Source organism: Canis aureus, chromosome X (genome assembly GCF_053574225.1).
Source record: "Canis aureus isolate CA01 chromosome X, VMU_Caureus_v.1.0, whole genome shotgun sequence".
Taxonomy (NCBI): Eukaryota; Metazoa; Chordata; class Mammalia; order Carnivora; family Canidae; genus Canis; species Canis aureus.
Window position 1 is genome coordinate 18,989,680 of NC_135649.1, and position 23,497 is coordinate 19,013,176.

The following is a 23,497-nucleotide window of genomic DNA, read 5'->3' on the forward strand; positions in this document are numbered from 1 at the left end:
AGAGATATCCTAGGACTTTTACCTTCAAGATCTGTTCAAGCCACGTTCCAAACACACAGCTTCCCTTGAAGATGAAATGCTTCAGGGTACACCTAAATTTACAGCTAGGGAGTTTTCCGCATGCAATTTATGACAGGCAGTTTGGATTACGTGGTCACTTGAAAATATATGCTAGGAATTCGATCTCGATCAAAAACTAGAAGCAAGACAGGAAATGGCTTTAAAAGAGCAAAGTTACTTCCTAAAAGGAACATAGGTTTGTTCCAGAGCTCCAGTGGTTTCCTACTGTGATTCACTGGAATGGATTTTCCACACATTGTCATAAAATGCCAATGTGCCAGAAATGTTTTTGGTTACCACTGGGTTTACTGAATAATAAGGGCCCAGGGAGTAGAACCACTCCCACTATAGCCTGGCTTAGAGGGGGCACCATCTCTTGCTCTGGGCCTTCTCAAAGACAGAAGGTTGCAGCTTTTTAGGCCAGTAAATGGAAAGAAGTGATCAATCAAATGTGATATGTGTCCATTAAACACATCAAACATCCACTGAAATCCATTAAATAGTAGGGGCTCAATGATGTAACAACTTTTCATTCACAGTGGACAGGATATCTGGTACGTCCCAGATCACTGGATATACCTGCCCCCCACCTCTAAATTTTACTGAGGTGTCAGTAGGCACCTCAGTACTTTCTGGAGAATTATCACCTATTTTCTAGCATCTGGGGTACCTGTTCATTTTTGCTCTCCAGATTCAGTCAACACGATGTCACTAAAGGTGGACTAGTATAATGATCTTTCATGGGACGATGAGATGATTAATATTCCCTGCAAGTTAGTAGCACATGGCTGAAGAGCTGATGTACACTGTGGCAAGATAGTGGTGTTTTGCTTCTGGTGTTCTCTATTTATTGTTAGTTTTGTCTCTGTTTAAAATTTTGCTGTTTAGTACATCATGGATTTTTTGCATCAATTTTAGTTTTATAAAATATTGCATTAAAATATTACTTATCTTGGTTATTACTAAGCATTCTGACATTCCCTTAAATTTTGTGTCTGATGTGAGCACTTCACTCATCTCACCCTAACCCCATCCTGATTGATGTATAGGGAAAATGCTTCCATTAGGATCAATACTACTTGCCAAGTGTTTATAAGGTATTTGGACCACTAGCCACAATTACAGTTGACATATAATTTATGATAATCTAAGGTCACTTTGAGACCCACATGCCTTTTCTTTCTTTTTTTAAATAAATTTATTTTTTATTAGTGTTCAATTTGCCAACATATAGAATAATACCCAGTGCTCATCCCGTCAAGTGCCCCCCTCAGTGCCCGTCACCCAGTCACCCTCACCCACCTCCCCTTCCACCACCCCTAGTTCGTTTCCCAGAGTTAGGAGTCTCTCATGTTCTGTCTCCCTTTCTGATATTTCCCACTCACCTGCCTTTTCAAGTAGTCAAATGTGAATTCAATAATCGCTCCCACATCTTCCAAGTCATTGATGGTACCATTTATCTCTGCAATTCTATCTACCAGGGAGGCGGTAGTGCTTTCTTATTAGAGAACTTGAGCTTCAGGAGTTTCTACTTGGCCTTTTCTTCTGCAATAGTCTTAAAAGCCCTGCCTCTGTGGCTCAAGGAGCCCAGGTGGGAATTCTGTTATTTCCTGAGGATATGCAAGTCATTTATAGCCTCAGGAACTGCAGATATTTCCACTGGATTGGGTTTGGTGGTTTCCTTGGGCCTTTGGCAAGACCGACAAGAGTCAAACACTGCACTTATATCTTGTCAATTCCTACCCTAAGTGTATAACTGGTAGCTATACTGTCCTTGTTGATCAGAAGTTAGTGTTTAACTCAGAATTAGGATTTACTATTCTTCAACGTTTGGGGTATTTCTCTTTCACCAGGGAAAATGGCTGCAGGTTCACCAAGGGGGAAGCTAGGAGAAAAAGGTATACATACTTGGGGTGTTCTTCCTTAAAGGTATCTGGCCTCCCTTTCTTTTATGGGATCCTAAATTTATAAATCAACTTAGATCTGGTAATTGAGTGAAAGGTTATGACTCACTCTTATGGGAGATCAAGTCAGGTTTCCATTCACTAAGCCAGGATTTTTGTCAGTTATGGAAGGGTCTCATGGGCTGCCCAAACATTCGTGTCCTAGGGCTCCTGCTCAATTACATGTCAAAGATCCTTATGAATTACAATTTCTAACTACTATACAGGTCTTGCTATGGATTCTATTAGTCACCGTCACTGTGTCTATGTTTGGTCAGTGCCTCCAACTAGCCTTTGCTATCCCAGGCCTTTAATTATCCCCTATTGAGATTAGCAAGCTCATTATGAGCGCAATACATCACACCAGCATCCCCACCTAGAGAAACAGGTAATAAAACCATTTTAAAATATAAGAGGACTTGAGTATCAAATGTGGAGGGAGTGCTGGAGTTGGAAAAATCATCATCTTCCAATCATTATAGTAAAGATTGGTTTAGGCAGGAAATCATCAACTGATGCTAAAACAAAGGGTGAAGTCTTGATGAAGATCAGAATATTTGCACTGTTCTTTTTTTAAATGAGTCTTTTTTAAAGATCTTATTTACTTATTCATGAGAGACACAGAGAGAGAGAGGCAGAGACACAGGCAGAGGGAGAAGCAGGCTCCATGCTGGGAGCCCGACGTGGGACTCAATCCCGGGACTCCAGGATCACGCCCCGGGCTGAAGGCGGTGCTAAACCACTGGGTCACCGGGACTTCCCTATTTGCACTGTTCTTAAAATGTCTCTCCACAGACTGCTTATTAGTTGCTAGAGAAAAAAACAGTAATTGTGAAGTGGAAAACTCACAAAACAACTTGATTGGCTGATCAAAATTTAAATCGCCCTTAGGGGCAGGCAGATATCCTGTGCCTCCCAATACTATGCTCTAAGAAGGACATGGCATCAATTATGCAGTTGTCTAGCCAGGAATACATAATATGAATTTAAACATGAGGAAATATTAGACAAACTACAAATGAGGAGCATTAAAACAAGAAGGACTGTATTCGTCAAAAATTTCAATGTTATAGAAGAAAGACTGAATGTTTCAGGCTAGAGGAGACCAAAGAGACGTGACAATTAAATGCAATATGTGACCCTAGACTGGATCCTGTGCTCAAGTGTGAAGATGTGCTATACAAGGTATTATTGGTCAATTGACAAAATTGAACTATAGAAGTTAGATCAGATCAAAGCTCTGTATTCATGTTAATTTTTTGATTCTTTGATATGGCTTTAGTTTCTGATCATCCAGCTGTGTCCCACAAGCAGCCTGAGTTCTTAACAGTCAGCGGTCCTGACAACTTGCCTTGGGAAGGGAGGATGAGGGAAGGATGAGATAATGCTGGTCCCTGCATCTAACACCCCAGAGATGAGCCATCTGGCTGGGAACTCAGTAAACAGTCTCTGGGAGAGAAAGGCCACCCAGCGGGGCAGAGAAGGGAGGACAGGCAAAAGAGAACCTGTGGCCTGCATGTCTGCCTCTCTTGGCTTATCTTGGTGCCTAGAAAGCCTGGAAGGCCTGGAAGGCTGGGACAGCAGCCCTGCCAGGGAGGGTCTGGCTTGGCAAAGACAGGAGGCCCAAGATGAAGGCAGATACACAGTCCTCCAGGAGCTTTCCCTTCCAGCAAGTGGAGAGCTGGGTTCTGAGTGGGGAGTGGCTGGCTAGGCAGCAGACATGAGGGAAGATGGCAAGACTTCCCTGGTGGCAGAGGAGGCAGTTGCCTGAGCACCACATCCCTCATCCTGACCCTCCTCCCAGCACAAAACACCTAATTGACTATATTTCTAATGAATCAGTACACCTAGAAGAAACACCTGTGTCTCCCTGAGGTCTCTCCATACCCCTCCCTTATGAGACACTCGATCTGTGGGGTTCAGGCCCTGACCTTCCTCTTCAGGTCCCAGGTCCTGGGAAGGCAGCCCTGTCAGCCCCACAGTCTGTCAGTTGCATCTCCTCCAGAAAATGCTCTCGCTCCACTCCCAGGCTGGAATCCCTTCTAAGACACAGAAGCACCAGCTGCCCCTGAACATATCCTCCTCTCTACAGATGAGAAAACTGAGGCCCAGAGAGCCAGAGGTAAGAGGCGGAGGAACCATGGGTCCTCCTCTAGGGCTGCCTCCTGCCCCAGGGATTCTGAAGGCACTTGGGACCCCAGGGGGATAGGCCCAAGCTCCCCAGGATGCAGCAGGAGGGCAGAGGCAGTGAGGAGCACAGGGGAGGGCAGGTGTGCAAGGAGCCTGACAGGGAGGCTGCTGCATGTTCAGGGCACCGGCCATCTGTGGGGGCTTGGGGGAGACACATCCAAGGTTGCACCCTGAGCTGGTTCCCCTTGGCCCCGGCCAGGGTCGGGGGACACAAGGCTTCTGAGGGAGGGGCCAGAGCCATGGACCCAGACGCTGGCCCTGCCCTCCTTCAGACAAGAGGAGAGAGTATCTCAGTCACCAGATGGCGACTGGAGCGGACTGGAGGACAGACACAGAGCTAGGTAGGAGTCCCTGCTCAGCATCGTGGGCAGGAGGAAGGCCGCTGAAGCTGTGCTGGGGGCATTTCCCGTTATCTCGGCTCACAAGCGCTAAGGACCACGGGGTTGCTGCCAGGGCTGAGGGCTCATGGCAGGCTTGTTCTCAAGCCCATGGCCTGGCCCTGGGACATCCACCAAATGCTCCTCCAAGGGAGTTCAGGGGACAAAAAGGAGAACGAATCCCCCAAGTCCTTAACAGTAACCCAGAAAAGCTCTATAATTCAGGGCTGGGGCCTCTCAGCAAGGGGTGAAGCCCTGCCCTCCTGCCAGCTGTGGAGTAGGGAGGGGTGGCAGGTGGAAAGCTCTCTCTGCTGGTGAGTGGCCATGTCATTGCCTCTTGGCCTTCAGGAGCAGCCTCTGAACTGTTTTGTACAGGACGTTGAAGTGCTGGGGGCAGCAGGAGGGTTTGAGTGAGGTCAGGAGCAAATCTTGCCTCAAGGAAGGCCTGGGTACCACCTGTGGGGTCACCTACTTCTAGGAAGGATGGGGGGCAGTGAGGGCTCATCTGGCCAGGCTGACCTTCCCACAGAGGTCTTGCCTCCCACCTGAGCTCCTGCCTGCTCACCTGGACTGCCATGTAGGCTATCCCAAGGCAGGTAACAATGCAGATGGCCAGGAACATGCAGAAAATGGCTGGCTTGACCTCGCAGGCATTCATCGCTTACTTCAGTTGGTTATGGAAGACAAACCTGGGATCCAGTTTATCGGCTTTGAGGCAGTGTTACTTCACCTCCTTCAGGTAGGTGTTCTGGTGCTCAGATAGTGTTCTGGCATGCTGAGGAACATGCAGTATTTGTCCACCAGCTGGGTGGCCTGGGGCTGGTTGGTGAGCCAGCCCATCACCACGTCTGGCTGTTCCTGCTGGATCATCTGCTCTGGGAAGACTGGCAGGTGTCAGGGGTTCTCTAGGTGGTCAGGTTGTAAATGATTCAGGTCAGGGCTTCTGTGATGAGCATCCAATTGCAGGTCAGTGTCTTAGAACTGACCTGAGACCTTGTGTCCATGATGCTGCTGCACTGGCTGTCATGGTGGATCTCTAGGTGGGAGAGGGTGAATGAAGGTAGACAGAGAATGGAGGAGCGCTCATGCTCCCAGGCCAAGCTGTCCTCAGCCAGGATGATGATCTTGTGCACCATGGAGAACTGCGCCTCCGGGAACTGGTGGCCTGGAACTGGCAGCCACTATCTCCCGCTCTGGCAGGAAGGCATGTCACAGAGTCTCCTTACAGCCTGGGGGACACCCAGCTCAGGGTGTGATCTCAGAGTCCGAGAGATCGAGTCCGGCATTGAGCTCCCTGCGGGGAGCCTACTTCTGTGTGTGTGTGTGTGTGTCTCATGAATAAATAGATAAATCTTAAAAAAAAAAAGATACAGCCTGGGGGCACCTAGGTGGCTCAGTCTGTTAAGCAGCTGCCTTCAGCTCACGTCATGATCCTGGGGTCCTGGAATAAGCCCCGCATTGGGCTCCCTGCCAAGTGGGGAGTCTGCTTCTCCCTCTCCCTCCCCCCGCACCACTTGTGCACACGTGCATGCTCTATCAAATAAATCTTTTTAAAAAAAGATACAGGCTGTCCCCTTGGCCCATGGTGTCAGAGGATAAAGGTCACATTGTACTGGAGTATGCTGGAATCTGTGTGGTCCAGGTTGTCTTCCAACCAAATGCTTGGTTCCCTGGTAGTTGAACTTGTGCCTCCAGAAGCCAAGAGCAGGAGGTTGTACACTGCATGGGTGCGCTTGTTGGTGTAGAACTTGGAGAAGGGGCGAGAGAGTCCTAGCAGTGTGGAGAGGCCAACCACGTTGGAGTCCAAGCCATGCGACAGCCAAGAGGCCACTCTGAAAACGTCGTAGTGAGCCACAAGGATGGTGATGATGAGGGTGGTAAGGTCCTTTCCACCCAGCCCCATCAGCCACCAGTCACTTGCGGCGGACCCCGCTCGTGACCATCTGGAAGGTGCCGGCAGTGGCTGGGTGGAGCAGTAATTTGGCAACAGAGGCAGAGCCCTGGAAGCGGACCTGGCCTGTGTCTGCATGTAGACGGGAGAGCAGGGCCTCATCATGCACAGGGAAGGACGTGGGGACGACGGTCTGCGTGGCCAGCAACTTGGGCCCCATCTCCATGAATTGCCGAATGACGTCCTGGGACACAAAGTCCGTGGCCTGAGGCAGGACACCGAGCACAGCTCCGCCTGCCCGCCGCAAGGCCGTCGGGTACTGCTCGCGGAAGCCCAGCGGCCGGAAGCACGCAGCCACGCCTCCGCACGTCCAGCACGCCGGCATCGATGCGTGCGCCTGCGTGTTGAGCGCTGCCTTCCCAGGGCTTGGGCAGTTGGGCGGGGGCAGGTCATGCTGGGCGCAGGCGGTGAGGGTGGGCCCGCAGCCGCTGGGCCGAAGCCGGTGGTTCTCCTGACGGGACCAGACGGTTGGACCGCCCATGCGGGTCGTACTGCTGCAGGCGGTGGATGAACTCATGCCATGCGTTGGACAGCGGAACCGAGCGGCGGGCGCAACGCCTTTGGCATGTTCTCCAGCACCTCACCGGCTTCTTCCAGCATCCTGGGCCACGGTAGGCCACACGGGGAGATTCCTGCACCCGCACCTCAGCATGGGTAGCTGCCGGGGCCCCTGTATTCGTGTTAAACTCAGTGAAGTTCATACCTGTACTGTGGTTACCTAAGAGAATATTCCTGTTAAGAAAATACACCATGAAGAATTTCGGGGAAAGGGCCATGATGTATGCAACTTATTTTCAAAAGGTTCAGAAAGGCGGGGGCAAGATGGCGGAAGAGTAGGGTCCCCAAGTCACCTGTCCCCACCAACTTACCTACATAACTTTCAAATCATCCTGAAAACCTGCGAATTCGGTCTGAGATTTAAAGAGAAAACAGCTGGAATGCTATAGTGAAAAGAGTTTGTGCTTCTATCAAGGTAGGAAGATGGAAAAAAAAAGCATCCAAGGGGGAGGGGCCCCATGAGGAGCCAGCTAAGGCCGCCCAGCGAGTGCCCCCAGGTCAGGAGACCCCAGTCCCGGAGAAGCAGGAGCTTTACCAATCTTCCCAGATGGAAAGGCATTTGCCAAAAAAAAAAAAAAAAAAAAAAGAAAGGCACTTGCCGGGAGCTCAGGCAGGATCCCAGGAGGGGCTGGGATGCCCTCAGGCTCCCAGGGGCACTAACAGAGGACCTTACCCCCGGGGGAGAGTGTGCCACATACCTGGGCCGAGCTCCCTAAAGGGCGACAGCTGCGCCGGAGGGCCGGAGCAGCATGGGCATCGGCTCCGGCGCCGGCTCTCCATGGAGGGGGCTGCGCGGCTGGGAGCCCAGGGCACTGGGGGCCGCAGCCCAAGATCCCCCACTCCCCCTGGACAGGCGGAGGCTGGGAGGACACAGGACAGCAAGGACGCTTCTGCCACTGGGTGGCCGGAGCTGTGGAGATGGGCGCCCCCGGCCCCCGAAGCATCCAGGCCCCTGCGGACTGGGAGCTGCAGTAGTTACTGCGGGAACTGACTCTAGACCTGGAGAGCTGGCCGCAGCCACTATTGTTGTTACTCCTGGTGTCACCTTGTGCCTGGGACTGAGCAGGGCCGCCAGGGAGCAGGGGCCTCACAGGACAAACAGCTCCCACTGAGCCGTACACATGGCAGGGGGATGGGCAGCTCCCCCAGATGCACACACCTGAGAATCAGCACCGCAGGCCCCTGCCCCAGAAGACCAGCTAGAAGGACAGAGGAAAAGCAAGTTATTGACTAAGCAGCACTGGAAAGTTCCAGGGGAAGTCAAGGGATTTACAGTATACAGAATCAGAGGATACTCCCCCTTGTTTATTGTTTTCTGTTTGTCCCCCCCCCTTTTTTTCCTCTCTTTTTCTCCCTTTTCCAGTACCACTTGTTTTTGGCCACTCTGCACTGAGCAATATGACTAGAAGGAAAAACCCAACACAAAAGAAAGAATCAGAAACAGTACTCTCTCCCACAGAGTTACAAAATTTGGTTTACAATTCAATGTCAGAAAGCCAATTCAGAAGCACTATTATACAGCTACTGGTGGCTCTAGAAAAAAACAAAAAGGATTCAAGAGACTTCATGACTGCAGAATTTAGATCTAATCAGGCCGAAATTAAGAATCAATTAAATGAGATGCAGTCCAAACTACAGGTCCTAATGACGAGGGTTAATGAGGTAGAAGAACGAGTGACTGACATAGAAGATAAGTTGATGGCAAGGAAGGAAACTGAGGAAAAAAAGAGAAAAACAATTAAAAGAGTGTGAGGATAGGTTAAGGGAAATAAATGACAACCTCAGAAGGAAAAATCTACGTTTAATTGGGGTTCCTGAGGGCGTCGAAAGGGACAGAGGTCCAGAAAGTGTATTTGAACAAATCATAGCTGAGAACCTCCCTAAGTTGGGAAGGGAAACAGGCATTCAGATCCAGGAGATAGATACCCACTAAAATCAATAAAAACCCACTCAACACCTCAACATTTATTTTTTTTTAATTTTTATTTATTTACGATAGTCACAGAGAGAGAGAGAGAGAGGCAGAGACACAGGAAGAGGGAGAAGCAGGCTCCATGCACCGGGAGCCCGACGTGGGATTCGATCCCGGGTCTCCAGGATCGCGCCCTGGGCCAAAGGCAGGCACTAAACCGCTGCGCCACCCAGGGATCCTCCACCTTGACATTTAATAGTGAAACTTGTAAATTCCAAAGATAAAGAGAAGATCCTTAAAGCAGCAAAAGACAAGAAATCCCTAACCTTTATGGGGAGAAGCATTAGGATAACAGCAGACCTCTCCACAGAGACCTGGCAGGCCAGAAAGGGCTGGCAGGATATATTCAGGGTCCTAAATGCGAAGAACATGCAGCCAAGAATACTTTATCCAGCAAGGCTCTCATTCAGAATAGGACAGATAAAGAGCTTCCAAGATAGGCAGAAACTGAAAGAATATGTGACCACCAAACCAGCTCTGCAAGAAATATTAAGGGGGACTCTGTAAAAGAAAGAGGAAGTCCAAGGAAACAATCCATAAAAAACAGGGACTGAATAGGTATCAGGATGACACTAAATTCATATCCTTCAATAGTAACTCTGAACGTGAATGGGCTTAATGACTCCATCAAAAGGCGCAGGGTTTCAGACTGGATAAAAAAGCAGGACCCATCTATCTGCTGTCTACAAGAGACTCATTTTAGACATAAGGACACCTACAGCCTGAAAATAAAAGGTTGGAGAACTATTTACCATTCAAATGGTCCTCAAAAGAAAGTAGGGGTAGCCATCCTTATATCAGATAAATTAAGGTTTATCCCAAAGACTGTGGTAAGACATGAAGAGGGACACTATATCACACTTAAAGGATCTATCCAACCAGAGGACCTAACAATCATGAATACTTATGCTCCGAATGTGGGAGCTGCCAAATTTATCAATTAATAACCAAAGTTAAGACATACTTAGATAATAATACACTTATACTTGGTGACTTGAATATAGCTCTTTCTACAATCGACAGATATTCTAAGCACAACATCTCCAAAGAAACAAGAGCCTTAAATGATACACTGGACCAGATGGATTTCACAGATATTTACAGAACTTTACATCCAAATGCAACTGAATACACATTCTTCTCAAGTGCACATGGAACTTTCTCCAGAATAGACCACATCCTGGGTTACAAATCAGGTCTTAACTGATACCAAAAGTTTGGGATTGTCCCCTGCATATTTTCAGACCATAATGCTTTGAAATTAGAACTAAATCAGAAGAAGAAGTTTGGAAGGATTTCAAACACGTGGAGGTTAAGGACCATCCTGCTAAACGATGAAAGGGTCAACCAAGAAATTAGAGAAGAATTAAAAAGATTCATGGAAACTAATGAGAATGAAGATACAACCATTCAAAATCTTTGGGATGCAACAAAAGCAGTCCTGGGGGGAAATAAATCGCAATACAAGCAGCCATCCAAAAACTGGAAAGAACTCAAATACAAAAGCTATCCTTGCACCTAAAGGAGCTGGAGAAAAAACAGCAAATAGATCCTACCCCCAGCAGAAAAAGAATGAATAAAGATTCGAGCAGAACTCAATGAAATAGAAACCAGAAGAACACATTAACAAAACCAGGAGTTGGATCTTTGAAAGAATTAATAAGATAGATAACCCATTAGCCAGTCTTATTAAAAACAAGAGACAAAAGAATAAAATCATGAATGAGAGAGAGATCACCACAAATACCAAGGAAATGCAGTCTTAAAAACTTATTATGAGCAGCTATACGCCAATAAATTAGGCAATCTAGAAGAAATGGACGCATTTCTGGAAAACCACAAACTACCAAAACTGGAACAGGAAGAAATAGAAAACCTGAACAGGCCGATAACCAGGGAGGAAACTGAATCAGTCATCAAAATCCCTCCCAAGACATAAAAGTCCAGGGCCAGATGGCTTCCCAGGGGAATTCTACCAAATGTTTAAAGAAGAAACCATACCTATTCTACTAAAGCTGTTCGAAAAGATAGAAAGAGATGGAATACTTCTAATCTCGTTCTATGAGGCCAGCATCACTTTAATTCCAAAACCAGACAAAGACCCCACCAAAAAGGAGAATTATAGACCAATATCCCTGATGAACATGGATGCAAAAATTCTCAACAAGATACTAGCCAATAGGATCCAACAATACATTAAGAAGATTATTCACCATGACCAAGTGGGATTTATCCCCGGGATGCAAGGCTGGTTCAACACTCGTAAAGCAATCAATATGATTGATCATATCAGCAAGAGAAAAAACAAGAACCATATGATCCTCTCAATAGATGCAAAGAAAGCATTTGACAAAATACAGCATCCATTCCTGATCAAAACTCTTCAGAGTGTAGGGATAGAGAGAACATTCCTCAGCATCTTAAAAGCCATCTACGAAAAGCCCACAGCAAATAGCATTCTCAGTGGGGAAACACTGGGAGCCTTTTCCCCTAAAATCAGGAATAAGACAGGGATGTCCACTCTCACCACTGCTATTCAACATAGTATTATAAGTCCCAGCCTCAGCAATCAGGCAACAAAAAGAAATAAAAGGCATTCAAATTGGCAAAGAAGAAGTCAACCTCTCCCTCTTCGCAGATGACATGATACTCTACATAGAAAACCCAAAAGCCTCCACCCCAACATTGCTAGAACTCATACAGCAATTCTGCAGTGTGGCAGGATACAAAATCAATGCCCAGAAGTCAGTGGCATTTCTATACACTAACAGACTGAAGAAAGAGAAATTAAGGGGTCAATCCCATTTGCAGTTGCACCCAAAAGCATAAGATACCTAGGAATAAACCTAACAAAGAGGGTAAAGGATCTGTACCCTAAAAACTACAGAACACTTCTGAAAGAAATTGAGGAAGACACAAAGAGATGGAAAAATATTCCATGCTCATGGATTGGCACAATTAATATTGTGAAAATGTTAATGTTACCCAGGGCAATTTACACGTTTAATGCAATCCCTATCAAAATACCATGGACTTTCTTCAGAGAGTCGGAAAAAATCATCTTAAGATTTGTGTGGAATCAGAAAAGACCCCGAATAGCCAGGGGAATGTTAAAAAAGAAAACCAGAGCTGCGGGCATCACAATGCCAGATTTCAGGTTGTCCTACAAAGCTATGGTCATCAAGACAGTGTGGTGCTGGCACAGAAACAGACACACAGATCAATGGAACAGAATAGAGAATCCAGAAGTGGACCCTCAACTTTAAGGTCAACTAATATTCAACAAAGCAGGAAAGACTATCCACTGGAAAAAAGACAGTCTCTTCAATAAATGGTGCTGGGAAAATTGGACATCCACATGCAGAAGAATGAAACTAGACCATTGTCTTATACCATACACAAAGATAAACTCAAAATGGATGAAAGATCTAAATGTGAGACAAGATTCCATCAAAATCCTAGAGGAGAACACAGGCAACACCCTTTTTGAACTTGGCCACAGCAACTTCTTGCAAGATACATCCATGAAGGCAAGAGAAGCAAAAGCAAAAATGAATTATTGGGACTTCATCAAGATAAGAAGCTTCTGCACAGCCAAAGAAACAGTCAACAAAACTAAAAGACAACCTACATAATGGGAAAAGATATTTGCAAATGACCTATCAGATAAAGGGCTAGTATCCAAGATCTGTAAAGAACTTATTAAAGTCAACAGCAAAGAAACAGACAATCCAATCATGAAATAGGCAAAAGGGATGAACAGAAATCTCACAGAGGAAGACATAGACATGGCCAACAAGCACATGAGAAAATGCTCTGCATCACTTGCCATCAGGGAAATACAAATCAAAACCACAATGAGATACCCCCTCACACCAGTGAGAATGGGGAAAATTAACAAGACAGGAAACAACAAATATTGGAGAGGATGTGGAGAAAGGGGAACCCTCCTGCACTGTTGGTGGGAATGTGAACTGGTGCAGCCACTCTGGAAAACTGTGTGGAGGTTCCTCAAAGAGTTAAAAATAGATCTGCCCTACGACCCAGCAATTGCACTGCTGGGGATTTTCCCCAAAGATACAGATGCAGTGAAACCCCGAGACACCTGCACCCCGATGTTTCTAGCAGCAATGTCCACAATAGCCAAACTGTGGAAGGAGCCTCGGTGTCCATCGAAAGATGAATGGATAAAGAAGATGTGGTTTATGTATACAATGGAATATTACTCAGCCATTAAAAATTACAAAGCCACTATTTGCTTCGATGTGGAGGGACCTGGAGGGTATTATGGTGAGTGAAATAAGTCAATCAGAAAAGGACAAACATTATATGGTCTCATTCATTTGGAGAATATAAAATTTAGTGAAAGGGAATAAAGGGAAAGGAGAGAAAATGAGTGAAAATATCAGTGAGAGTGACAAAACATAACTCTGGAAAATGAACAAGTGGTAGTGGAAGGGGAAGTGGGCAGGGGGTTGGGGTGACTGAGTGATGGACACTGAGGGGGGCACTTGGCGGGATGAGCACTGGGTGTTATGCTATATGTTGGCAAATTGAACTCCAATAAAAAAACTAAAAAAAAAAAAACCAAAAAACAAAAAAAAACCCAAAAGATTCAGAAAATATTATATATATATATATATATACACACACACACACAAAGAGCCCCACACAAATGCTAAAGCAAATAAGGTAAAATGTTAATAATAGATGTATTTGGTTAAAGGGTATATATGTGTTTTTTGTGTTCTTCTAATCCTTCCAAAAGTTTCACATTTTTTTCAACAAAACAAAAAGATATTTGGGCTTAACTCAATAATTTGTCTCAAGTTTTTAGTGAATGGATAGTCCTCTGGCGTTTCAGAGGATGTACTTAGGGAGTGAGCAGGCAAGTCACACATGATAAATTTACACTAGTATATTTCTCTAAGTCCTTGAATTCCTTCCTTTGCATCATGCTGAGGGATTTCTAGGGTTTCAGCATCTAGTCTAGATTTGTGCTAATCAGATCTGTAAGACAATAGAGGTGTATCCTGATGCTCTAGCTAGCAAAGATATGGGCAAACTCCATCATCCTTAGTATGGCATCCTAAGTTTCTGGTATGTATTAACTCACAAATTCCTGCAAGTCTTTTGGGCTCTTCTTTTTTTTTAAGATTTTATTTTATTCATGAGAGACAGAGAGAAAGAGAGAGAGAGAGAGGCAGAGACACAGGCAGAGGGAGAAGCAGGCTCCACGCAGGGAAGCCAACATGGGACTCAATCCCAGGTCCCCAGGATTACACCCTGGGCTGAAGGTGGCACTAAACCGCTGAGCCTCCCGGGCTGCCTATTTTTGGGCTCTTCTATAGTGACTTTGCATTTGGAGTGTGTGTGGGGGTGGGAGGTGGGGAGCTACTTCCTCTGGCTAGAGATGAGATTCTTTTAGCAGAGTCAAGCCTTGAGTTTCAGTCTGTACTTTGAGAAATGCGGGACATTTTGTTATACTTTTAACTTATCCAGTGTTCTAAAATGCAACATCTTCACCCGGTAGGTCCTGTCATTTCTTAATGTTTCAGAGCAAAACCTCTGCAGTTCTCAGATCCCCACCCTCAGTGAGCACTTTGTTCCAGGTGAGCACTGGCCATAACTTACATTGGTTGTTTCATTACATTTATTGGGGGCAGCTAGATTCCTGTCTTGGAATACAAACTGGAGCTTCATTGCTTTCTGCCCTCTTTTAGATTACTAGTATGTACTAATTATGCAAAACAGATTTGGAATAAATCTTGCATAATTCTTGCCAAAGAAATTTAACATAAATTGTCCTGAGTTTTCTTTCATGATCACATAACCATGTGAGATGGGAAGCTATTATCTGCATTTTTAAAAAGATTTTATTTATTTATCCACGAGAGACACAGAGAGAGAGAGAGAGGCAGAGACACAGGCAGAGAGAGAAGCAGGCTCCATGCAGGGAGCCTGACGCGGGACTCGATCCCGGATCACCAGGATCACACCCTGGGTGGAAGGCGTTGCTAAATCGCTGAACCACCCGGGCTGCCCTATTATCTACGTTTTATATTGAGGAAACTGAGGCACAAAATGGCTAAGGTCCCAGACAACATAATGATGGAACCGGTATTAGAATTTAGGCTTTTTGGGGGTGCTTGCTGGCTTAGTCAGTAGAGCATATGACTCTTGATCTCGGGGTTGTAAGTTCAAGCCCCATGTTGGGTGTAGACATTACCTAAAATCTTTAAAAAAAAAAAAAAGAATTTAGGCTCTTTGTTCCTTGTTTTAGTGAAGCATCCCAGGTCCAATGAAAATATTGCCAAGTCCTCTACAATATTTTGGAAATACTAAGTATATACAAAGAATTTTGCAGAGATACCTTTTAACCGTTGTGAAATAATCATCAGGATACTGAATATTGAAAATGATTTCTAAACTCAAACTCAAAACTTCTCTCTTTCCTACCAGCTTTCTCTCTCATTGTCTTAGTGTCTGCCACTGTTACCATTATTCTTTGCTTACTGTTCTTCCCCTCTGCTTCCAACTCTGGCTGGCTGCACACCCCACCTAGATTCTGGTGATTAAGATCACCTCACCCTAACATGCATACCTTTTCAGCAGGTGCCTTTCAAGAAAACTCAAGCCTGGGTATCTTCCTTGGGATCCTTTCTGTCACATGGTAAATACTCCATACTTTTGTCCTACCAAATACTCGAAGTTCAGACAACACCCACTGCAACCTACTGTCTTTGCTCAGCAGTCATAGACAACTTCAACTGGTCTTTCAATTTATTATTTTAGGCAAACCTCGGTCACTACTCCTTGGGCCTTCTGAACTTCAAAGGCACATATCAAGTGTTGTTCAAATTCTGGAGAATACATATCAAGCTCACAGTAGTTCCCTTGAAGCCCTTTACTTTAGTTTGAAGATCAGGAGAGTGGGGAGAGAAATGCACTGCATTATGACAGTCTTCTAAATAATCCTCACTCATTGGTTACCTTCCTAATCATTCTCTTCTTCTCTTGAATAGACCAGAGGCTGGTAGTACACTGTTTTATAATGCACCAAGCATTTCCTTCATTGGATAGGTTGATATTTCCATTTAGAATTGTCTTAGTTGGCTATAGCAAATTACCACAGACAAAGTAACTTAAACAACAAACATTTCTTTTTCACAATTCTGGAGGCTGGAAATTATGATGCCAGCATGGTCAGGTTCTGATGAGAGCCCTCTTCTTGGTTGTAGGTAGCTGATTTCTTGCTGTGTCCTCACTTGGTGGAAAGAGAACTAGCTAGCTCTCTGGTCTCCTGTTATAAGAACGTTTACCCCATTCATCAGGGTTCTACCTTCATCACCTAATTACTTCTGAAGGCCCCAGCTCCAAGTAACATCACATTGGGATTATGGTTTCAACATTTTAGGGAAACACAAACATTTAGTCCATAACAGGAATGATGGGTATTTGTCACATATATTTTCCAGCAGCAATTTGGAGACAGATATTCTCTCTCTCTCTTTTTAAAAATATTTAATTAATTAATTAATTCATTCATTCATTCATTCATTTGAGACAGACAGAGGGAGGGAGAAAGGCAGAGGAAGAAGCAGGCTCCATGCAGGGAGCCTGATGCAGGACTCGATCCTGGGTCTCCAGGATCAGGCCCTGGGCCAAAGGTGGTGCTAAACTGCTGAGCCACTCGGGCTGCCCCAGATATTCTCTTTTTAACACTGTGCTTCATGGATAAGAGATACATTAAAACATAAAAAGACAAGGATCCTGGCTCACATAGCCTAATCTTCTGGAAATCCCAACAATTTTTTTTTTTTTTAAGATTTTATTTATTCACAAGAGACCCGGAGGGGGAGGGCAGAGACAAAGGCAGAGGGAGAAGCAGGCTCGAACCTGGGTCCCTAGGATCATACCCTGGGCCGAAGGCAGTGCTAAACCACTGAGCCACCAGGGCTGCCTAAATCCCAACAGTTTTATGCTGGTTTATAGCGCACATGATAATTTGTGATATTGTCATCTACTTAATTCCTAGGAAAAAGCGCAAGTTGGTCTAACATTTGTTGCAAAGGAGGAGAAAGTAGTGGAGGCTAAAAGCTCAGATCTTGATGTCAAAAATGGTGGAGTAAGGAACTCTGAGAAACCTCTCTTCCATAAAAACAATGAGGAGGCACCTGGGTGGCTCAGTTGGATTTTGGCTCAGAACATGATCTCAGGGTCATGAAATTAAGCCCCTTGTCAGGCCCTGCACTGGACAAGGAGCCTGCTTGAGATTCTCTTTCCCTCTGCCCCTCAACCCCACTCTTGCTTGCCCTTCCTCTCTCTCTAAAAAAAAGGCAATGAGAACACTAGCCAAAAATGTCAAAAACAACTTCTCCAGAACTCTAGAAATTAACTAAAAGCTTGCAAAAATAGAGAGAGCCTTTCCTCAAGAAAAATGGTTTAAATTTGCTAATAACAGTAAACCTTGTGTCATTAGAACTTCCCTTATTCCCATACTCCCTCCCCAACTCTGTGGTAGCCTTGAAAACCAACAGCTCACAATCACAGTGAAAACCAGCAACTTAACAGCCATGAGAGGGATCAAAATGACAGAGAATATAGACTTTATACTTCCTGATTTAAAAACTTACTGCTAAACCACATTAATCAAGACAGTGTGATGCTGGCCTATATAGATCAATGGGGTAGGAATAGAAAGTCCATAAATAAACATTCACATCTATGGTCAATTGATTTTCAACAAGAGTGCCATAACCATTCAAGGGTAAAGAGTAGTCTTTTCAACAAAAGGTTCTGGGACAATTGGATATTTGCATATAAAACAATGAGATTAAATCCTTATCTTACACCATATAAAAAAAAATGAATTCAAAATGGTTCAAAGACCTGAAACTATAAAACTTTAAGAATGGGTAGCCCAGGTGGCTCAGTGGTTTAGCGCCGCCTTCGGCCCAAGGTGTGATCCTGGAGACCCGGGATCAAGTCCCACGTTGGGCTTCCTGCATGGAGCCTGCTTCTCCCTTTGCCTGTGTCTCTCATAAATAAATAAATAAAATATTTTTAAAAACCCTCTTAGAATGAAAATAGGTATAAATCCTCATGACCTAGATTAGGCAATTTAGGTACTTTTTTTATTTTTAAGAGGTCTCTATACTGAACATGGGGCTTGATTTCATAATCCTGAGATTAAGAGTCACATGCTCCATTGACTGAGCCAGCTAGGTGCTCCAATTTAGGCACTTCTTAGACATGACACCTAAAGCCTGACAACCAAAGAAAAAAATAGGTAAGTTGGATTTCATTGAAGTTAAAAAAAAACTTATGAGGTACCTGGGTAGCTCAGTTTGTTATTCATCTGACTCTTGGTTTCAGTTTAGGTCAGAATATCATGGTTGTGGGACCGAGGCCCACATTGGGCTCTGTGCTCAGGGTGGAGGCTGCTTCAGCTTCTCTCTCCCTCTCCCTCTGCTTCTCCCCCTGCTTGACCTCTCTCTCAAATAAAAAAAAAATTAAAATTTATACACCAAAGGGTATCATCCAGAAAGTGACAAGAGAATTCATAGATTAGAAGAAAATATTTGCAAATCACATATATGAGGGACGCCTGGGTGGCTCAGTCAGTTAAGCGTCTGCTTTGGGTTCCACTTCTAGGTATATATCCAAGAGAAATGAAAACTAATATCCTCACAAAAGCCTGTACATAAATGTTCATAGCAGCATTATTCCTAGTAGCCAAGAGGGAGAAACAACTCAAATGCCCACCAACTGATAAAAGGGAAAATAGAATGTGCATCTATGCAGTGGAATAGTGCTGAAGTACTGATGCCTTCTACAACATCGATGTACCCAGAAACCATCATATGCTGCGTGAAAAGAGCCAGTGAGAAAGACTACATATCGTATGTGTTCTTTTGCATGAAATGTCCGGTATGGGAAAATCCACAGAGGCATAAAGTGCATTAGTGGCTTCCAGCGTCTGAAAGAAAGGAGGAATGGGCAATGACTGATAATATATATGGGGTTTCTTTTCGTTTAATGAAAATTTTTTTAGAATTTAGGAGTAGTGATGTCTGTCCAACCTTGTAAATATATTAAAAATCACTGAAAAATTGCTTACTACTTCCTTCTAAACAAATGTAAACAGATGTTATAATGCTCTAGAGTTCAACTTATCAACTTTAAGGCTGAGAAATAAATGCAATTCATTTCTCTGGATTTCCAGCAGGAGGCAGAAAGACTGTGTGCCTCCGTGTCTCTTAAAAGTATACTCTTGCCTACAAATAAAATTCAAAGGGGGTAATAGATGATGTTTTTTGAGACTATGCTTAAACATTGTTTACAAATTTGTCATTCTCTCCTCCTGTCAGAAAACTGTGTAACTCTCTTTAAAACAATTTTGTGTTTAAGATGTGTTTTAAAATACCAACTTTTAAAAATGGAAAAGCCTCTTTACATAGCTGCAATTGCTTAAAAACTGTCAGCATCTACATATTTGAGAATTTTCATTGCATGTTAAAGATTGATTCAATTGAAATAAGTGGAAACAGAAGACTGAATATATAGGAAAGACAGCAGGAGCTTCCTGGGAGACTCATGATTTCCTAGGTAACCATATTTGGATTTCACAAAATTCATTACAGGATCTTAAGCTATTAGCATAAAAGAAGGGCAGCATGATGCATCATCCATCTTTCTTCCTTCAATTTTTGATTAGTGTAGACAAAGAAGTAGGTAGAAGGCATATTGAAGTTATGAAGAAATATGGACATCCCTCTGGTGAAAAGTGTGCTATTATCATCTTTAAAGTATTATGATATAGTAATGATGTAATGAAAGGATTCTGAAAGCCCACTCCCATGGGAGCATCTGGATTATGAGTCATTATAGAGAAAGCAGGAAACAAAAATCAAACACCTTGATCAGATTGTTTGTTCTTGTCTGTTGAGTTAACCCCACTAGAGGGGCTAGGCAGGAAGACTCTGAGCACAGCCCCATCTGAGACAACCATAGTGAGGGAAGGCCAACAAAGTGCTGAGAAACAGAGAAGTCAACTGGTGAGAAAACCCAAATAGCTTCTTCTTCTTCAATGAAACCAAGATATTTCTGAACCTGAAGCAGTATTAGAAGTTGTGATCTCTTTACTTTAAAAAGGACTGGATGGAACTACAGAAAGTCCTGAGGAGAGCATTTTTGAAACTCAGGCAAATAGAGGAGATTGTTATATGAGGCATGCTAAATATCTAACATCATATGCTTTTCAGGCCAGAAAATGAAGGCCAAGGAGTAATATTATTATACACTGTGAAACCCACCTGGTGACCATAGGCTTGTTTGTCATCTTTCAGTATTAGAACTTTTCATTCCTTACCTCTTTAGCAATATTGTAATATGTATTAATGCTTTCAAACTTGAAAGCTCAGTCCTATCCAATGCGTGAGCCACTCTGAAAGCAAACATGTTATTGAGGAGCTCCCCATAACCAATGGAGTCTGGCTTTCCCTGAACCTGGAGTATTGATCAGGGTTCTCTAGAGAAATGGAACCAGTGATATGTATGTATATACATGAATATAATATGTATGGACTCGTCAGCCCCCATAATCACATGACCCAATTCCTTATAATACATCTCTTAGATAAGGAATTGGTTCATGTGATTGTGGAGGTTGACAAGTCCCAAGATCTGCAGGGTGAGTTGGCAAGCTGAAGAGCTGGGAAAGGCAATGGTATAGTTCCACTCTGAAGAATGGCTTGAAATCTGGAAAGAGCACTGGGTGTTATTCTATATGTTGGCAAATTGAACACCAATAAAAAATAAATTTATATAAAAAAAGAATCAATAAAAAAAAGAAATCCGGAAAGAGCTAATGTTTCTGTTCAAGAGTTAAGGCAGAAAAAGCTGATGTTGCAGCTCAAAGCAGTCAGACAGGAAGAATTATCTCTTACTTAGGGGAGGGTCAATGTTTTAATTCTGTTCAGGTTTTCAGCTGATTGGATGAGGTCCACTCACATTATAGAGGGCAATATCCTTTACACAGTCTACTAATTTAAATATTTATCTCAGCCAAAAACACCCTCATAGAAACACCTGGAATAATGTTTGACCAAATAGCTGGCCACCCCATGGCTCAGCCAAGTTGATACATAAAATTAGCCATCACCAGTGGTAAATAGGGAATGAACCTTAAATACTTTATTCTTTTAATTCCTCGTGTTCTTCTCTTTCCTGTACCATTTTTGCTAGTCTGCACTTATAGAATTCTGCCTTCATTTCCTGGACTTTCTCTGCTGTTCCTTTCACCAACTCTTTCCCCCATTCTCTGTATTCTGAGTGGCTGATGGCAGTTCTACTCTACACTGGATGGACTACTCCAAACCATGTTGCTGACTCTCACTTCATTCACAGGTTTATTCACTCCAGTGTGGAGACCCTTGCTGCCATAACTTTACTCTGCAGACTGACCCCCTTAGACACCAATGCTAGAGTAATTAAAGATCCAGGCTATCTTGACCTTTTGGCCATTGATTTAAATTGTTTGCTATCACCTACAAGAGGGAATCCAGCAGTTGATTTCATTTCCCTAAACTGAACCCCCACTGTTCACAGCTTCTTTACTTTCTCTGTGGCCTCTTTGCTGAGTTACTACTTCACATACATATGTGCACTTAAAGTATAAACATAACAAGATTGTGTGCCTCATCTCTTGCTTTACTTTTGGTCTAATTTCACAATTTTAAAAGAATTAGACTTTAGAGAAAAAGGAGATAAATTGGGCTGCACAAAATGTTTAAGGCTTTTGTGCTATTGATAATATAATCAATAAAATGGAAAGACAACCTACAGAATGGGAAAATGTTAGCAAATATATCTGATAAGGGCATAGTATCCAAAATATATAAAGAACAATGACAATTCAACAATAAAAAGGTAGATTATCCCAATGATATAATGGGAAAAGGATTTGAATAGAAATTTCTTAAAAAAGAGACATACAAATAGTCATTAAGCACATGAAAACATGCTCAGCATCATTTAGTGTGGAAATGCAAATCAGAATCACAATGAGATGCCACTTCAACTCATTGGTATGGTTATAATAAAAAAGACTGTGACCAGTGTGGGCAAGGACATGAAGAAATTTAAATCCTCATACATTATTAGTTGGAATATAAAAAGTTTAACTTCACTGGAAAACTGAAAGTTTCTTAATATAAAGTGACCATATGACCCAGCAATATCACTGGGTCATATATTGAAAACACACAAGTGAATCAAAAACATATGTCCACATAAAACATTGCATACACATGTTCATAGCAGCATTATTCATAAAAGCTAAAAAGTGGAACCAACCCAAATGTCCATCAACTGATGAATAGATAAACTAAATGTTATATATTTATACAATGGAATATTATTCAGCTATAAAAACGAAATTCTTACACATGCTGCAGCATGAAGGAACCTTGAAAACATTCTGCTAATTAAAAGAAGCCAGACACAAAAGGACAACTATTGTATGATTCCATTTATATGAAATGTCTAGAATAGGCAAATCTATGGAGACAGAGAATAGAATAGTGGTTGCCAGAATCTAGAGGAAGGAGTAAAGATTGGACAGCGATTGCATGGGTGTGAGATTTCTTTTCAAGGAGTAAAAATGTTCTGGAATCAGGAAGTGTAATGATTGTACAACCTTGTAAATATACTTAAAACATTGAGTTGAGGGGATCCCTGGGTGGCTCAGCGGTTTGGCGCCTGCCTTTGGCTTGGGGCGTGATACTGGAGACCCAGGATCAGGTCTGCGTCAGGCTCCCTGCATGGAGCCTGCTTCTCCCTCTGCCCACCCCCTCTCTCTGAATAAATACATTTAACAAAATAAAAAAAATAAAATCTTAAAAAAAAATTGAATTGAAAGTCATCCAAACAAAAGTTTGTACATGGATTTTCATAGCAGAATTATTCATAATAGCCAAAAAGTGGACCAACTCAAATGTCTACCAACTGATGAGTGAATAAACAAAATATGGTATATCCATACAATGGAATATTATTCATTAATAAAGCTAAACACTGATGAAAGAATTTATTTAAAAGATTTTATTTATTCATGAGAGACAGAGACATAGGCAGAGGGAGAAGCAAGCTCCATGCAGGGAGCCTGATGTGGGACTCGATCCTGGGACTCCAGGATCATGCTCTGGGCCAAAGGCAGGCACCAAACTGCTGAGCCACCCAGGCACCCCTGATGAAAGAAATTAAAGCAGGGGCACCTGGATGGCTCATTCAATTGAGTGTCTGACTCTTGGTTTCAATTCAAGTCATGATCTCGGTCATGATACATGAGATTGAACCCTGTGTTGGGCTCTATGGTCAGTGAGGAGTCTGCTGGAAATTCTCTCTCTCCCTCCCTCTTGCTTGCGTGCTCTGTCTCTCTCTC

General features: G+C 43.5%; 1 pseudogene; it reads right to left on the minus strand.

Moving 5' to 3' along the window:
- Positions 1–4,897: 4,897 nt before the first annotated feature.
- On the minus strand, positions 4,898–7,002 carry LOC144308812 (BOS complex subunit NCLN-like; annotated as a pseudogene).
- Between the last annotated feature and the right edge of the window lie 16,495 nt (positions 7,003–23,497).